General features: G+C 41.7%; 1 pseudogene; it reads right to left on the minus strand.

Annotated features, from left to right (window-relative positions):
* Window positions 1–9,731: 9,731 nt before the first annotated feature.
* On the minus strand, window positions 9,732–12,255 carry LOC139831263 (uncharacterized; annotated as a pseudogene).
* Window positions 12,256–13,210: the final 955 nt, after the last annotated feature.

Below are 13,210 nucleotides of genomic sequence, written 5' to 3' on the forward strand. Positions count from 1 at the left end.
CATTGCAATGCTCAATGAGGGTTTACAACTTCTTGGTGCTTCACTATGGCTACGTGATGCGCTTGAGGTAAGATTACTACTTTTCATTTTTTGGGGCCGATCGCAGGGATCGGCCTTACCACGTACGTCTAGTGCCTTGGATCTTACTACTCTATCAGGCCGGTGGATAAGACCAGCCTCACTCCGTTTTTTGAAGCTTCGATGCGTTCACAACCGTCCAAACTGATTCCAGAGAGCGGCTCTTGGTCATCTGCATCCCAAATATTCATAGCAGCTAGTGAGATCTTGATTGAGTCATCTGCCTGAACGACCTCCACTTCATCTCCATCCCACTGTATGATGCATTGGTGCATTGTGGATGGAATGCAACAGTTAGCGTGAATCCAATCCCTTCCTAGCAGGACAGCGTAGGTGCTTTTGCTGTCGACGATGAAGAACGAGGTAGGGATAGTTTTTCGGCCTACGGTCAGATCTACATTCAGAACACCTTTTGCTTCTGATGCTTGGCCGTTGAAATCGCTTAATGTGACGTTGGTCTTGATCAGATCGTCGTTGGAGCGTCCTAAACGTCGTAGCATGGAATACGGCATTATGTTGACTGCCGCTCCCGTGTCAACCAACATCTTGCTGACAGGCTGCCCATCGATATAACCTTTTAGGTATAGAGCTTTCAAATGCCTGTAGCTCCTCTCTCGTGGCTTCTCAAAGATCACTGGCCGTGGACCGCAGTCGAATTGAGCCACTGATACTTCCTCGTCGTTTGGAGCACAAAACTCTGACGGGAGTATGAACACCATGTTTGTAGCAGCCAACGCCTCTGCATCGGCTTTTGTCTGTTTGGGGCGCCACACTTTCTTTGGCGGGCGCGTCTCCGTCTCCAATGTTTGCTGAATTTTCACGGCCAGATCGGGCCGTGCCTTCCTCAACGTGTACAGGTACTGCGCCTCGGCTTCCTCCAGGTTTCGTAGCCGCTGCACCCTACGCTTCTGAGAATGGCTGAGTCCATCAGGGCACCACCTTGGCCGGTGGTACCTATCTTCTTCTTCATCTGACCCCTCAAAGTCTTCATCTTGAGATGACTCAGCTCGTTTGTTCTGAGGTGGGAGAGGCCCTAGACGCTCGAACACTGAAACTTCATTTGTTCCCTTCCTCTGCTGTCTACACTCTGGGCAGTTCTTGATTGTAGGTAATCGGCTCATTCCTGAGTCCCAGCAGTGTTTAAAGAAAGGACAGTTCCAATGCCTATCCATGTCTTCTTGCTCTCTTGACCCCCCTCTAGCGTGACGCTCATACCCGTCGCTGTCTCTATTATATCGACGATACTTCCTGTCATCTGCATCGGACCGACGATATCTCACATCATCTACGTCGTGGCGCCGACGTCGGTCATACTGCTGCTCATATTTGTTAAGGAGGTGCGCGGACAGTGGTCGTTGGTACCGCACGCTTCTCACTTCTTCCTCGGTCAAGTATCGTTTGTCATCATATCGGGGCCGGTCGCGTGGATCGGCCTCCTCTTTATCCTTGCCACGGGAGTGACTACTTTCTGCTTTATCCTTACCATGGCGGTTCACCAGCCCGGCCATGTTGACACCACAAGAGAAACCTGGCTCGCATCTTATGGAGTGACTGAGATCCACCATGTTGACGCCAGGAAACGGATGTGTGTCTACTTTCATGGCAAATTGTCCGAAGATTAATCGGCCTGATTCTATTGCCATTTGAATCTGTGCGCGCAATACTTTGCTGTCGTTGGTGGCGTGGGTGAACGTGTGATGCCATTTGCAGTATGACCTGCCGTTCATCTCTTGTGACGTAGGGATCTTGTGGCCTTCGGGTAACTTCAGTTGTTTCTCCTTCAGCAGCAAATCAAAAATCTGCTCAGTTTTGCTTAAATCGAAGTCAAACCCTTTTGGAGGCCCTGGTTGTTTCACCCATTTGCAGGACACGGGGTTTGCCCCCCGAGCCCATTCAGCTACAGCTACTTCTAGGTCTGGTGTAGGATCTTCAGTTTCTTCCCTCTCAACCAGGCCTATCGGATGCAAGATCTAGACATATTCAAACCAGAAAAATCATGTATCTACCCCCTATATATCCCTAAACCCTGACTTATGAAGTCAAGCATGAAGAGAAGTGGTTTTTGGTTTCAATCATGGAAATTTCAAAAACCCTTCCAAGAGCTTCATTTTGGAGTGACTAATTAAGAAGCATACATGCTTACTGATGTCTATGGGTGCTTCTATTCTTGTAGACAGTGTTGGGCCTCCAAGAGCAGAGGTTTGTAGAACAGCAGCAAGTTTCCCTTAAGTGGATCACCCAAGGTTTATCGAACTCAGGGAGGAAGAGGTCAAAGATATCCCTCTCATGCAACCCTGCAACCACAAAGCAAGAAGTCTCTTGTGTCCCCAACACACCTAATAGGTGCACTAGTTCGGCGAAGAGATAGTGAAATACAAGTGGTATGAATGAATATGAGCAGTAGTACGGCGCCAGAAAAGTGCTTGCTGGCGTGCAGTTGATGGTAGTAAAATTGAAGGAAGTAAAGATGCAGTAAAACAGTAAACAAGCAGCGATAGCAGTATTTAGGAACAAGGCCTAGGGATCATACTTTCACTAGTGGACCTCTCAACATTGATCACATAACAGAATAAATAGATAGATGCTAGACTCTACACCCTCTTGTTGGAAGATGAACACCACTAACTGTGTAGGATTACACGAACCCTCAATGCCGGAGTTAACAAGCTCCACAATATTCAATGTTCATATTTAAATAACCTTAGAGTGCATAACAGATCAACATAACCAAACCAAGTACTAACATAGCATGCACACTGTCACCTTCACACTACGAAAGGAGGAATAGATCACATCAATACTATCATAGCAATAGTTAACTTCATAATCTACAAGAGATCACAATCATAGCCTACGCCAAGTACTACACGATGCACACACTGTCACCATTACAACGTGCAGGAGGGATAAACTACTTTAATAACATCACTAGAGTAGCACATAGATGAATTGTGATACAAAACACATTGCAATCATAAAGAGATATAAATAAGCACTTCACTATGCCATTCATAACAGTGAATAAGTATTCTGTGAAATATAGCCTAAGAGACCCACACGGTGCACACACTGTCACCTTTACACACGTGGGACAAGGAGTCTCCGGAGATCACATAAGTAAAATCCACTTGACTAGCATAATGACATCTAGATTACAAGCATCATCATATGAATCTCAATCATGTAAGGCAGCTCATGAGATTATTGTATTGAAGTACATAGGAGAGAGATGAACCACATAGCTACCGGTACAGCCCCGAGCCTCGATGGAGAACTACTCCCTCCTCATGGGAGACAGCAGCGTTGATGAAGATGGCGGTGGTGTTGATGGAGAAGCCTTCCGGGGGCACTTCCCCGTCCCGGCGGCATGCCGGAACAGAGACTCCTGTCCCCCAGATCTTGGCTTCGCGATGGCGGCGGCTGTGGAAGGTTTTCTCTGGTTTCGTCGAACGTGGTAGGGTTTTCGCGATGGAGACTTTAAGTAGGCGGAAGGGCAGGTCAAAGGGCGTCACGGGGGCCCCACACAACAGGCTGGCGCGGCCAAGGCCCAGGCCGCGTCGCCCTGGTGTCTGGCCACCTCGTGGCCCCACTTCGTAAGTCCTCCGGTCTTCTGGAAGCTTCGTGTAAAAATAGGCCCCTGGGCGTTGATTTCGTCCAATTCCGAGAATATTTCCTTACTAGGATTTCTGAAACCAAAAACAGCAGAAAACAGGAACTGGCACTTCGGCATCTCGTCAATAGGTTAGTTCCGGAAAACGCATAAATATGACATATAATGTGTATAAAACATGTAGATATCATCAATAATGTGGCATGGAACATAAGAAATTATCGATACGTCGGAGACGTATCAGCATCCCCAAGCTTAGTTCCTGCTCGTCCCGAAGCGAGTAAACGATAACAAAGATAATTTCTGGAGTGACATGCCATCATAACCTTGATCATACTATTGTAAGCATATGTAATGAATGCAGCGATCAAAACAATGGTAATGACATGAGTAAACAAATGAATCATAAAGCAAAGACTTTTCATGAATAGTACTTTCAAGACAAGCATCAATAAGTCTTGCATAAGAGTTAACTCATAAAGCAATAATTCAAAGTAAAAGGTATTGAAGCAACATAAAGGAAGATTAATTTTCAGCGGTTGCTTTCAACTTATAACATGTATATCTCATGGATAATTGTCAACATAGAGTAATATAACAAATGCAATATGCAAGTATGTAGGAATCAATGCACAGTTCACACAAGTGTTTGCTTCTTGAGGTGGAGAGAGATAGGTGGACTGTCTCAACATAAAAGTAAAAGAAAGGCCCTTCGCAGAGGGAAGCAGGGATTAAATCATGTGCTAGAGCTTTTTAAGTTTTGAAATCATATAGAGAGCATAAAAGTAAAGTTTTGAGAGGTGTTTGTTGTTGTCAACGAATGGTAATGGGTACTCTAACTACCTTATCAACCAGACTTTCAAGAGCGGCTCCCATGAAGGACGTTATCTCTACCAGCAAGGTAGATCATCCCTCTTCTCTTTTGTTTACACATGTACTTTAGTTTAGTTTTTTTTATTTATTTTATGGATGACACTCCTCCCCACCTTTTCTTTCTCAAGCCATGGCTAACCGAATCCTCGGGTGCCTTCCAACAATCTCATACCATGGAGGAGTGTCTATTTGCAAAATTAAGTTGCTTACTGATGAATCAGAGCAAAACATGTGAAGAGAATTGTTAATGCAAGTTAATTAATTGGGGCTGGGAACCCCATTGCCAGCTCTTTTTGCAAAATTATTGGATAAGCGGATGAAGCCACTAGTCCATTGTGAAAGTCTGTCAAAAGTAAATGACAAGATCAAAAGATAAACACCACATACTTCCTCATGAGCTATAAAACATTGACACAAATAAGAGATAATAGCTTTTGAATTGTTTAAAGGTAGCACATGAAGTATTTGCTTGGAATGGCGGAGAAATACCATGTAGTAGGTAGGTATGGTGGACACAAATAGCATAGTGGTTGGCTCAAGGATTTTGGATGCATGAGAAGTATTCCCTCTCGATACAAGGTTTAGGCTAGCAAGGTTATTTGAAACAAACACAAGGATGAACCGGTGCAGCAAAACTCACATAAAAGACATATTGTAAACATTATAAGACTCTACACCGTCTTCCTTGTTGTTCAAACTCTTTACTAGAAATTATCTAGACCTTGGAGAGACCAATTATGCAAACCAAATTTTAGCAAGCTCTATGTATTTCTTCATTAATGGGTGCAAAGTATATGATGCAAGAGCTTAAACATGAGCACAACAATTGCCAAGTATCAAATTATCCAAGACATTTTATCAATTACTACATGTAGCATTTCCCGTTTCCAACCATATAACAATTAACGAAGCAGTTTCAACCTTTGCCATGAACATTAAAAGCTAAGAACACATGTGTTCATATGAACCAGCGGAGCGTGTCTCTCTCCCACACAAGCATTTATTCAAACAAAAACAAACAGACGCTCCAAGTAAAGTACATAAGATGTGACCGAATAAAAATATAGTTTCAAGGGAGGAACCTGATAAATTTGTCGATGAAGAAGGGGATGCCTTGGGCATCCCCAAGCTTAGAAGCTTGAGTTTTCTTGAAATATGCAGGGATGAACCACCGGGGCATCCCCAAGCTTAGACTCTTCACTCTTCTTGATCATAGTATATCATCCTCCTCTCTTGACCCTTGAAAACTTCCTCCACACCAAACTCGAAACAAACTCATTAGAGGGTTAGTGCATAATCAAAAATTCACATGTTCAGAGATAACACAATCATTCTTAACACTTCTGGACATTGCTCAAAGCTACTGGAAGTCAATGGAACAAAGAAATCCATCCAACACAGCAAAAGAGGCAATGCGAAATAAAAGGCAGAATCTGTCAAAACAAAACAGTCCGTAAAGACGAATTTAAAATGGCACCAGACTTGCTCAGATGAAAATTCCCAAATTGAATGAAAGTTGCGTACATATCTGAGGATCACGCACGTAAATTGGCAGATTTTTCTGAGTTACCTACAGAGAATTCTGCCCAGATTCGTGATGCATGCAATCTGTTTCTGCTAGTAATCCAAATCTAGTATCAACCTTGCTATCAAAGACTTTACTTGGCACAACAATGCAATAAAATAAGATAAGGAGAGGTTGCTACAGTAGTAAACAACTTCCAAGACACAAATATAAAAAAAAGTACTGTAGTAAAATAAACACATGGGTTATCTCCCAAGAAGTTCTTTCTTTATAGCCATTAAGATGGGCTCAGCAATTTTAATGATGCTCGCGCAAGAAATAAGAGTTGAAGCAAAAGAGAGCATCAAGAAGCAAATTCAAAACAAATTTAAGTCTAACATGCTTCCTATGCATAGGAATCTTGTAAATAAACAAGTTCATGAAGAGCAAAGTAACAAGCATAGGAAGATAAAACCAGTGTAACTTCAAAAATTTCAGCATATAGAGAGGTGTTTTAGTAACATGAAAATTTCTACAACCATATTTTCCTCTCTCATAATAACTTTCAGAGACATCATGAACAAACTCAACAATATAAGTATCACATAAAGCATTCTTATTCACATGCATAAAAGTATCATTGTTCTCCACATAAGCATAATCAGTTTTATTAGTTGTAGTGGGAGCAAATTCAACAAAGTAGCTATCATTATTATTCTCATCATCAAATATAGGAGGCATATTGTAATCATAATCAAATTTATTCTCCATAACAGGCGGTACTAAAAGACCAATATCATTATAATCATCATAAATAGGAGGCAAAGTATCATCAAAGTAAATTTTCTCCTCAATGCTTGGGGGACTAAAAATATCATGCTCATCAAAGCCAGCTTCCCCAAGCTTAGAATTTTCCATATCATTAGCAACATTGGTGTTCAAAGCGTTCATACTAATATGTTCCATAGGTTTTTTAATTTTCGCATCAAACCATCCATGTCTTAAATCAGGAAATAGAATAAGAAGCTCATTGTTGTCCATTATGCCAAACTAGTGTAAACAAGAAACAAAAAGATGCAATTGCAGGATCTAAAGGAAATATCTTCGAGCACACACACAACGGTAACAGAAAAGTACTTTACCTGGGACCGGAGTATGAGTGCCTTTTACCTTTCCTCCCCGGCAACGGCGCCAGAAAAGTGCTTGATGTCTACGGGTGCTTCTATTCTTGTAGACAGTGTTGGGCCTCCAAGAGCAGAGGTTTGTAGAACAGCAGCAAGTTTCCCTTAAGTGGATCACCCAAGGTTTATCGAACTCAGGGAGGAAGAGGTCAAAGATATCCCTCTCATGCAACCCTGCAACCACAAAGCAAGAAGTCTCTTGTGTCCCCAACACACCTAATAGGTGCACTAGTTCGGCGAAGAGATAGTAAAATACAAGTGGTATGAATGAATATGAGCAGTAGTACGGCGCCAGAAAAGTGCTTGCTGGCGTGCAGTTGATGGTAGTAAAATTGCAGAAAGTAAAGATGCAGTAAAACAGTAAACAAGCAGCGATAGCAGTATTTAGGAACAAGGCCTAGGGATCATACTTTCACTAGTGGACACTCTCAACATTGATCACATAACAGAATAAATAGATAGATGCTAGACTCTACACCCTCTTGTTGGATGATGAACACCACTAACTGTGTAGGATTACACGAACCCTCAATGCCGGAGTTAACAAGCTCCACAATATTCAATGTTCATATTTAAATAACCTTAGAGTGCATAACAGATCAACATAACCAAACCAAGTACTAACATAGCATGCACACTGTCACCTTCACACTACGAAAGGAGGAATAGATCACATCAATACTATCATAGCAATAGTTAACTTCATAATCTACAAGAGATCGCAGTCATAGCCTACGCCAAGTACTACACGATGCACACACTGTCACCATTACACCGTGCAGGAGGAATAAACTACTTTAATAACATCACTAGAGTAGCACATAGATGAATTGTGATACAAAACACATTGCAATCATAAAGAGATATAAATAAGCACTTCACTATGCCATTCATAACAGTGAATAAGTATTCTGTGAAATATAGCCTAAGAGACCCACACGGTGCACACACTGTCACCTTTACACACGTGGGACAAGGAGTCTCCGGAGATCACATAAGTAAAATCCACTTGACTAGCATAATGACATCTAGATTACAAGCATCATCATATGAATCTCAATCATGTAAGGCAGCTCATGAGATTATTGTATTGAAGTACATAGGAGAGAGATGAACCACATAGCTACCGGTACAGCCCCGAGCCTCGATGGAGAACTACTCCCTCCTCATGGGAGACAGCAGCGTTGATGAAGATGGCGGTGGTGTTGATGGAGAAGCCTTCCGGGGGCACTTCCCCGTCCCGGCGGCGTGCCGGAACAGAGACTCCTGTCCCCCAGATCTTGGCTTCGCGATGGCGGCGGCTCTGGAAGGTTTTCTCTGGTTTCGTCGAACGTGGTAGGGTTTTCGCGACGGAGACTTTAAGTAGGCAGAAGGGCAGGTCAAAGGGCGTCACGGGGGCCCCACACAACAGGCCGGCGCGGCCAAGGCCCAGGCCGCGCCGCCCTGGTGTCTGGCCACCTCGTGGCCCCACTTCGTAAGTCCTCCGGTCTTCTGGAAGCTTCGTGTAAAAATAGGCCCATGGGCGTTGATTTCGTCCAATTCCGAGAATATTTCCTTACTAGGATTTCTGAAACCAAAAACAGCAGAAAACAGGAACTGGCACTTCGGCATCTCGTCAATAGGTTAGTTCCGGAAAACGCATAAATATGACATATAATGTGTATAAAATATGTAGATATCATAAATAATGTGGCATGGAACATAAGAAATTATCGATACGTCGGAGACGTATCACTTACTTTTTCATATTCATGTTTTAAACTTGTTCAAATTTTGGTCAACAAACCTAGGATTTGACGAAGATTCAAATGGGTATAAAAAAATTAAAACCAATGTCTGCTCATGTCATGTAGTAAGCATTCAATTAAGTTGATAAACAATGTCTAGACATATTCAAACCAGAAAATTTATGTATCAAGCTACCCCTAACCCCAAACTTTGTCTTATGAAGTCTAGCATGAAGAGAAGTACGTGGTTTTTTGGTTTCAAACATGGAAATTTCAAAAACCCTCTCAAGATCGAGCTTCATTTTGGAGTGACTACGAAGGATACATGCTTAATTTTTCATATTAATGTTTTAAACTTGTTTAAATCATGGTCAAACCTAGGATTTGACCAAGATTCAAATGGGCATAAAAATTCAAAAAAAAACAATAAAATGAAAAACCAATGCACATAGTCATCTTATGTCATCTAGTAAGCATTCAATTAAGTTGATAAACAAGGTCTAGACATATTCAAACCAGAAAATTCATGTATCAAGCTACCCCTATCCCCAAACTCTGTCTTATGAAGTCAAGCATGAAGAGAAGTACGTGGTTTTTTGCAGTGGCGAATCTAGGATTTTACGCTAGGGTGGGGCAACTAGACAAAAAAAATCGATGCCACAAAAATAACGTACAATAATATGGGTATAAAATTTGCTATGAGAACAATAGAAATATATTTATAAGGTCTCACAAGCAGCATAGAATTAAATGGCTACATATAAATATCTGAAATATTTGTATAGAAATATTACATGAGTGCAATAAATTAAAAAAACTTCTTCTTCCTCTTCTCGGGATAACGCTTTTTCATAGCCATGAAAGTCTCAATTATATCATCATCTTTTACCTTGGAAAAAATATCTCGCTCAATGAATGTGACTAGACAATCATCCAAAAGACTATCACCCATCCGATTCCTTAACTTATGCTTCACTAAATTCATCGCAGAAAATGCCCTTTCAACGCTTGCGGTCGCCACAGGTAGAAGCAATACTAATTTGAGAAGGGAGTATACCACATCATGAACAATATGCCTATTTGTTTCAACAAGCTTAACAGAGAGATCGACAAGATTGTTTAAACCTTTGAAGTTCTCATCTTTTCTCATGTCATCAATGTAGTTAACAAGTTGTGTCTCAAGCCTTATCAAATCAACCTTTGAAATATCCCTGGGGTAAAACTCAGCAAGTTTGCGTACCTTACGTGCGTCAAAAGAAGCAAATGAGTTGCTAGGATTCAAAGCCACCATACAGTGAAGCAACTCCATATTGATCTCATCAAATCAATTGTCGAGCTCTTGACTAATTTTATCAACAACACCAATGTATACTTCTCTTCTAAAATGATCATCATTTGTTTGTTGTGAAGAAAACCTTGCTGATCTCCCATAAGGCACGTACTTACCATCTGGAGAAGGAATTGGGATGCCATGTTCATTGCAAAATGAAGTCACTTGATCATAGAATGAATTCCAACCATCAGACCTCATCTCTTGCAATCTTGTCTTTGCCATACCAACAAGTGAGATAGCATTAACAATATCTTGTTGTCTTCTTTGTAAACAATCAGATAAATCATTTGTGTATCCAAGAATGACAAGCATTAAATGAGCACTAAAAATAAAGTCAAATGACTCAAAGACTCCAAGCACAGCATGTATTTTTGGCCAATCGCTCTTCTGCCCTTGATCTTCTCCAAGAATTATGAGCACATCCCGAATTGTGGCATACATAGCAATAATGCGCAGAATAGTTTTGTAATGAGAGCCCCAACGAGTCTCACCTGGCCGAGCTAACCCCATCTCTTGGTTTAATCCACTTCCAGTTTCTAGTTCGCCCGCTTCAAGGGATTTCAAGAGATTCAATGCTCTAACATTCCGAAGCAAATCATGACGCTTACAAGATACTCCAACAATACTCATCAAGAGAGATACCTGAGCAAACAACCATGAGCAATCTGTATTGTCCTTAGCTACAGCAACTAGAACCAATTGGAGCTGATGTGCAAAGCAATGAATATAATAAGCAGAAGGAGACTCTTTCATGATCAATGTTTTCAACCCTTTGATCTCCCCTTTCATGTTACTAGCCCCATCATAACCTTGCCCACGAATTTGAGTGAGAGTCAAATTTTGATGACCAAGTAGATTATGAATTGCATCCTTAAGTGACAAAGATGTAGTATCATCAACATGAACAACCCCAAGAAAACGCTCATTTGGCCTTCCGACTTTATCAACATAACGCAGGCAAATTGCTAGTTGTTCCTTATGTGATACATCCTACACTCATCAGCAAGAATTGCATAATTGTCATCTCCAAGTTCTTCAATAAATTGCCTCCTAGTGTGTATGGCACAACATTGAATAATTTCTTTTTGTATGTCAGGACAAGTCAAGCTACAATTACCAGGAGCATTTTTCAAAACCAATTTATTCACTTCTTCATTGTTTGCTGCAAGCCATTCAAGAAGTTCAAGGAAATTCCCTTTATTGCGAGAATCCTCCTTTTCATCATGCCCACGGAATGCCAATCCTTGACCGAGGAGAAATCTCAAGCACCTAAGAGAATAAAGCAATCTGAGCTTGTAAAGACGTAGTTCCTCATGGTTTACCTTCACAATGATATCATCAACTGCCGCATTGGGATTTAAAAATAAGTTGTATCTCTCTTGAGCTTTATTATGCACACTTGTTACACCACCTACATGTTTATCAAGTGCATCATCCCTATTCCAGTTTCTCCAACCACCATCAACAAATATCCCAGTACCCTTCCCCTTACTTTTCTTCTCTCTAAACAAGTAGCATACGAAGCAAAATGCCGCATCCTTCTCGATACTATACTCAAGCCAACTATACCTCTCAAACCAAAGAATACTGAAATGCCAATCTTTACCTCCAATTTTCCTCGTTTCAAACTGATGTGCATATGGTCGGCATGGACCCTTGAGAATATATCCTCTCCGGACTGCATCTTGATCATTGACATTATAGCTTGCAATGGCCAACCTTTCCCCTGGATCATGTGGAAGACGATTGATGTCATACGCCGGCTGTGGTGGCGGTGGCGGCGGTGGCGGTGGCGGGGGCGGGGGCGGGGGCGGTGGATGCGGTGGCGATGTGGAGGCATCATCATGTCGAGCTGAAGTTTGCTAATCCGAAGTACCAAGGGTAGAAGATGCCAGCTTCTTTGCTTCATGCTTCTTGAAAAGAGCAGCAATATCCCCTGTCCTCTTCATGTTCAAATAATTCTACAATGCAAAATTATAAATCAATCAGCCAGATTGTACAACTACAATGAATCCATTACTTTGATCATGAATCAGTGTTCCAGATTTGCGATGCAATAAGAATAAGCTAATCAAATACTTGTGTTTTGAGAGTTCAGAGATGTAAAGAGGCAAAGAGCTAGATCTAATTACAGAATCGGCAATCAAATACGTACCTGTGTACGCGGCCGGCCGTGCGTATGCGCGCGACTGTGGTGATCCTTGCTCTGCTAATTTGCAGCGCTGCCTGCTCGCTCGCCGCTTCCGATTGTGCTCCTTTGCTTGATCGAATCAACTCCGATCAGAAGTTTGGAACTACAGTATCGCCGGGCTAGGGCAGGGTTGGGGATCGCCAGAACGGCCGCTCCGATTATTAAGAGTAGAAACCGATGCGGACGTCTTTTGTTTCCTGGGCTGTGTCTAGAGATTTAATTTTTTCTCAAATATATCTTATATAATAGGGCTATTGGGCCAAATTCTTAGGGTGGTCCTAGCCCCACCCTTCCACCCTGTTGGACCCGCCCATGGTTTTTTGGTTTCAAACATGGAAATTTCAAAAACCCTCTCAAGAGCTTCATTTTGGAGTGACTACGAAGGATACATGCTTAATTTTCATATTCATGTTTTAAACTTGTTTAAATCATGGTCAAACCTAGGACTTGACCAAGATTCAAATGGGCATAATTTAAAAAAAATGAAAAATCAAGGCACATAGTCTTCTTATGTCATATAGTAAGCATTCAATTAAGTTGATAAACAAGGCCTAGACATATTCAAACCAGAGAAATCATGTATCTACCCCCTAACCCTAAACTCTGTCTCATGAAGTCAAGCATGAAGATATGCGGTTTTTGGTTTCAAACATGGAAATTTCAAAAACCCTCCCAAGAGCTTCATTTCGAAGCGATTAATTAAGAAGCATACA

The sequence above is a fragment of the Lolium perenne genome, chromosome 5, assembly GCF_019359855.2.
Source record: "Lolium perenne isolate Kyuss_39 chromosome 5, Kyuss_2.0, whole genome shotgun sequence".
In the NCBI taxonomy this organism is placed as follows: Eukaryota; Viridiplantae; Streptophyta; class Magnoliopsida; order Poales; family Poaceae; genus Lolium; species Lolium perenne.